At 39.4% G+C, this 6,255-nt stretch overlaps 1 long non-coding RNA gene across 1 annotated transcript; it reads left to right on the top strand.

The window, feature by feature from the left end:
* Positions 1-1,151: 1,151 nt before the first annotated feature.
* Positions 1,152-1,545, top strand: LOC103641620 (uncharacterized). Its single transcript, XR_560415.2, has 3 exons — positions 1,152-1,196; positions 1,294-1,354; positions 1,474-1,545. It is a non-coding gene; the product is annotated as an uncharacterized lncRNA (long non-coding RNA).
* The last annotated feature ends 4,710 nt before the right edge of the window (positions 1,546-6,255 follow it).

Genomic DNA, 6,255 nt, shown 5'->3' with positions numbered 1-6,255 from the left:
TAACGCTTGGGGTTCGCCCCTCAAATGCGGTCGCTTCTGCGTGTCTCTGCTCGTAGATTTTGCCTGTCCATTTCAGCGATGCTTCCGTTGCGCCGTGTAAGTCACCAGATCAGACATGTCCTCATGGCAATTTCTGAACTGTTCGTGCTCGGTCCAATTCTTCTAACAGTTGCCAAATCGGCAATAGGTAATGATATATTGTTCATGTTTTGCTGTCTTGGAGATCCAGTGAAATGGAGCCTCAGATTGTTTAGATCCTTGTGTATACCCATGCCTCAACAATTCCTTGTCATAATTACCATGGACCGACGGTGAATTAGATCCTTCTTTGCCCTGCTGCAACGTGCCTTTGTTTATGACTACTACACCATTGAATTAGTTCATCTTATGTAAATTCGAAATTACCTTCCTGGCATTTTGATCTTAGCCTCGACTTCAAGACTAATAGACACTTGATCGCAGGTTGATTTTACAGTCTGTTGCTCACCAGTAAAGTGCATGAGTCACTGAGGTGTCCTCTAATGCTGAATTTCTGATTGCATGTGTGCTGACTTTGTCATTATCTCGCTAATGCAGGCTAAGCCCACAAAGAGTGCGAATGGGCAGGTCTGCCAGATTTGTGGTGACTCTATAGGTGTTTCAGCCACTGGCGATGTCTTTGTTGCCTGCAATGAGTGTGCCTTCCCTGTCTGCCGCCCATGCTATGAGTATGAGCGCGAGGGGAACCAATGCTGCCCCCAGTGCAAGACTAGATACAAGAGACAAAAATGTTGGTTTCCTGGCAACTTCTTTGAGTGTGTGTAACTTGTATGAAGCTAGCATGACGGAGTTCACATCACATGCTTACTTTACGTGAATAAAAGGTTCCAGGCTTGCAGCATAGTGGATATGCCTTATGATAATGACATTTGACAGCCTAGATTAAGCCATCTACTTCATTTTATTCTCTATAACAGTAATTAACGAATTCTTCTTACTTCCTCTGCACCTACAACTACGACGGTAAGCGACCACGCCCCTCGTTCCAAGATGAATCTGACACGCAATCTTGTGCTCATGGTCGTCATGCGTCGTTTTTTCTGTTTCGTCAGGGGACTACAAGGACAAGGATGGTGTCAAGGGCCTGTGCGTCGTGGGCGCCATCAACAATTGTACCTCCCAGCTCCCCACCTATGGGAGATCTTCTCCCCCATAATGTAATGTCGCTACTCTGCTACTCGTATGTGCATGCTCCAATTCTGCAAAGTTTTGGACAATTTGTCATTAATAGTCATGAACGTTGCTTTTCTACAGTGCAGATAATATAACACAAGCGCTCATGTTCCTCTCGCACTTCATCAGAGACATACACTAGGTAGTACAAACCGCAAGCAAGGTTTGATGTGCTCTATTTGGTGTGTTTGATCATATCAACAATGTGGCTGGTCGCTCATGCTACTGACTGCTAACACAACTACTACCTGTACTCCATAGCCACTTCACTCCGACAAAGGAGGGAACACCGTCGACTTCCACTGGTACGCAAGGAAGACTGTTTTACACTATGTACGTACGTCAAATACTGGACATCATGATTGCTAAATGACTATTATATAGCATGTGGCTAAAACTTGTGTTTTTTTTTAAAAAACATGAGGATGGAAATTTATGTTATTAGGTCCTTATGATTTTACAACTTTTGCAGAATTACTAACATCTTCTATTGCATATTAGTAACCTAATCAGGATAACTTCTCCTTATAGAACATGGCAATACATAAGCACGTGATATCCTGAGAATATGGCTAACTTATGGTTGTTCAATGTTATAGCATTTACCTGTGTGCTAGCTTTCTGTCAGTCAAGTAAAATTTATGTGAAGTTATGTTTTTTGAACATCACTGGATGTTCATTTGCAACCTGAAGAATTTTTAATCCTCTATTTTATTGTCTCTACATGCATTTGGTTTCACCTGCATATCCTCTGTAAGTTAATCCACTAACCTTTTAGATAAACATATAGACGCTACATGTCTTTCATTTGATGGTTATTGTTTCTGTTTTACCTCATTAGGCATTTTCCACAGGTATGCCTCTATTAGAGCAATCGATACAAAATTTGTTCTGGACAATCAACAATGGCTCATGTACTGGGTGTTGTACTCATTTATCAGACTATTTGAGCCCACCTTCGTTCCAGTACTCGAATGGTACAAATAACAAACTTTCTGCAGAAGTGGGCATTCATCAGGTTTAGTTCGGTGTGCAGCTTTGAACTTACCTTGGTGGTCATATGTGCAATATTTTTAGGGCTATAAAAAGCAATACCTTGATTTCTTTGCTATTGACCTTCTCTGGTTTAGTAATGCACTTCATGATTAACTGTCGTCTCATGATTTGGCAGAACAATTTATTAGTTGCACATGAGATGAATGGAAATGCTCTTCATAGGCATACCTTTTGCACTTTGCAGACTTCCTTTATGGTCTTATGCAAAACTTCCTTCAGTTGCTGGTTAGTATTGCCGCAATTCAATGGAGCTACATGTATATGAGCATTTTATGAGGGCAGTGATTGCGAACCAACAACTTGTAAACATATGGTATATTCCAAAGAAGGCTAACTTTACTTTTAGCCATCTCCTCTTTGTTGCATGCAAACCTTTCTTTCTGCACCTAGATTTGTAGCTATTAAAAATTTATATTTGATTTATAAACACCTAAATTTGTTTCTTATAATATAAACACCTGATTTGTTTCAATAGCGTGCCCGTAAAGGTGCCTTATGTTCTAGTTAAGTATTAAATGTTTAGTCATGTTTGCTGGTTGTACAATAGTCGCCTTATTTCTAGTTAAATATTAAATGTTTAGTAATGTTTGCTGGTTACAACTTCCAATGTTAAATAAACACTAAAACTGTTGTTAAGAGGGTGTTTGATATGGTTCCGCTCCACTCAGGAATAACATTGCTCCAAAACTCTAGGTAAAGCTGCCCTACTCCAGAATCCAGATTGCTTTCTCATAAACAATAGCAGTGACGAGTAAAATAACTTCAAACTCTATGTGTAGATTGTTTTTCAATAATTTTAGAGCAGCAAAAGAGGTACTCCAAAAATTTGTAACGTGGCTCTGAAAACTCTAGTCTTTGCAACTCTAGAGTTAAGATGTTTGAACCACTCTGGTTAGCTCCCCTTTGAAGTTTTGCTGTGGAGACTAGAGCTATATGAGAGTGGAAACAAAACTACCTTGTACCTTTATTCTAAGAAGGATGCAACTCTGGGTTTAGTCTAAGTTAAACTATCTTAAATTTGACTACATTTAAAGAAAAAACAACTATCAACATTTATGACTCTAAATATATGTATGAAAATATAAATAATCTAATTTATAATTATTTAGTATAGAAAATATTGCTATCATTTATATAAATTTAACTAAATTCAAGATGATTTGATGTAATAATAGAATTGCATTCTTTATAGATCAAAAGCGTAAAATTTAAATAGTTTCTTACATGGGTTAAATAACCAGTTAGGTAAACAACGGGAAGCTCAAAGGCGACACCATTCTGCATTGTCTCTTGGTGTGGACATTGACAGGCTTCCAAGTATAGCGCATGTGTAGCTTCCATCGTTCCATGTAGAGATGGCAATGGGTAAAAACCCGCTGGGTATTACTTGCCCAAACCCATACCCGCGAAGAAAAAATACGCCCGTTAAAAACCCATACCCATGACGGGTATAAAATTTTGCCCAAACCCATACCCATGCGGGTTTCGGGTACCCAATGGGTTTCCCATACCCACTAACATCAACATAAAAAATAATTCATCATGTAAATGACAATCAATACATTAATAAGCTAACTGTTGGGGGTCTTCGGCTTCCGAAGGTCCTCAAAAACGTAATTTGACTATGTTTTCCAAGAGAAATATGTGAACAGGTACCTTCGAAGACAGATTGCGAGTATACAAGAACATGGTTAAGACGAAGCTTGACTGGGACGGCGATCACGACGAAGGATAAGACAATCACGAAGCTGTGTGCAGAAGAGCTTCGGTATAACGACAGGAAGAGGAAACCGACTTAAAGATGAAAAGCCGAATCAGACCTTGAAGAATTACTATAGAGTTATTGATAAATGTAAAGGGCATTAATGTAATTTTTCATGGGCTGTGACCCGTGCCTATAAATAGGTGAACAGTATTCCCGTACTGGACACACTGATTTGGCATCTACTTTTGTGCCACACCTGTATTCTTATTCTTTCAAGCCAAAGGTACACTTGCAATTTATTATTGTTTACACAAGTGATATAAATAAAAATAGGTTGATAATTATGTTTATCTAAATTATGTTACTCCTTATACTTTGCATGAATATTATCCATTTCTTTATCATGATCATGAAGGTATGCCCTTCATGACCTTCGTCCTAGACTCAATATATCCGAAGGGAAATAATGATTCAAAGGACGAAGGGCTTTGATATTTAACATTTTATGTTGCCTTGTTCTTAATTCATAGCATTTAAGAACGAGTCCCCAACATTGGCGCCCACCTCCGGTGAACTCACTTCCATTATTTGAGTCTTGAACACTTTCGGCAAGCATTACCTTCGTCATGCCGCCGAAAAAAGCTTCAGCGACAGGAGCTGGTACTTTACAGCCGTTGGATCCCAATCAGGATGTCCTTTCTCTTAGAGAGGCCCGAAGCCAGAAGAGGAAGGCTGTCAGTCCAACACCTCCGGAGGATGACCTAGATCAGGAAATCCAAAACCTGGAGATCCTTCAGCAGCAGGTTCAACGCAAGAAGGAGAAGATGGCTCGTCTAGCTGATCTTCAGAGACAGATAGACGAAGCTTCTGAAGAGGTTCGTCATCTTGTTCAAGATGATCAAAGCCGAAGGCCTCCACGCAGAGAGCTTCATCAGGAAGGCTTCCACAATGAGGATGACTGGTATGAAGATTTCCATCATGGAAATTTTGCTTTTGATGATGCTTCTCCTCTTTCAACAGAATTGCAGGCTACACCATGGCCACAGTCTTACAAGCCACCCCAGCTCCCCATGTATGATGGTCACACAGACCCGAAGCAATTCCTAATGAGCTATGAAGCGACAATATCTTCGTATGGTGGCAATACGGCAGTCATGGCAAAATCTTTTGTCATGGCCGTCAGGAGCGTTGCTCAGACTTGGTACTCATCCCTTCGGCCAGGGACAATCACTTCTTGGCAGAAATTGAAGGATATGCTGATAACTAGCTTCCAAGAGGAAACCGACTTAAAGATGAAAAGCCGAATCAGACCTTGAAGAATTACTATAGAGTTATTGATAAATGTAAAGGGCATTAATGTAATTTTGCATGGGCTGCGACCCGTGCCTATAAATAGGTGAACAGTATTCCCGTACTGGACACGCTGATTTGGCATCTACTTTTGTGCCACACCTGTATTCTTATTCTTTCAAGCCAAAGGTACACTTGCAATTTATTATTGTTTACACAAGTGATATAAATAAAAATAGGTTGATAATTATGTTTATCTAAATTATGTTACTCCTTATACTTTGCATGAATATTATCCATTTCTTTATCATGATCATGAAGGTATGTCCTTCATGACCTTCGTCCTAGACTCAATATATCCGAAGGGAAATAATGATTCAAAGGACGAAGGGCTTTGATATTTAACATTTTATGTTGCCTTGTTCTTAATTCATAGCATTTAAGAACGAGTCCCCAACACTAGCATAAAAGGAACAAGTGATAACTAATTTTAGCCTAAAATTTGTTACATGAAGTTTATTTCAATTAGAACATATTCAATTAATAATATTATGAGACATATTTATAAGAAATGTTGATTTTAAGGCGGGTTTTAAAAACCCATGGGTTTTTGGGTATGGGTAGTGGAAGAACAAACCCATGCCCACGTACCCGTTGGGTTTCCATTTGAACCCATTAACAAACCCATGGGTAGAGAAATTGACCCAAACCCATACCCTAATAGAGCAAAAACCCACCGGGTTTCGGGTAGCGGGTACCCATTGCCATCTCTAGTTCCATGGCTTCATCGATAATAAACCAACTAGGTAAGTTTATATCGTGGCATAAAAACCCTGGTTGGATGAGGTGCATTTGTGCTAAGGCTATCTGATATCTAAACTTAAATCACACGCAAATCTTTCTAAATTTATGTTCCCTAGCCCATTATATATACCACTGTATAATCTGTTAGTTTAAACTTTGCAAAACTCATTCAACCAAATCACCCCCAC

Source organism: Zea mays, chromosome 10 (assembly GCF_902167145.1).
Source record: "Zea mays cultivar B73 chromosome 10, Zm-B73-REFERENCE-NAM-5.0, whole genome shotgun sequence".
NCBI classification, from domain to species: Eukaryota; Viridiplantae; Streptophyta; class Magnoliopsida; order Poales; family Poaceae; genus Zea; species Zea mays.
The sequence above is the reverse complement of the archived record's forward strand: the minus strand, read 5'-3'. Positions and strand labels throughout refer to the sequence as shown.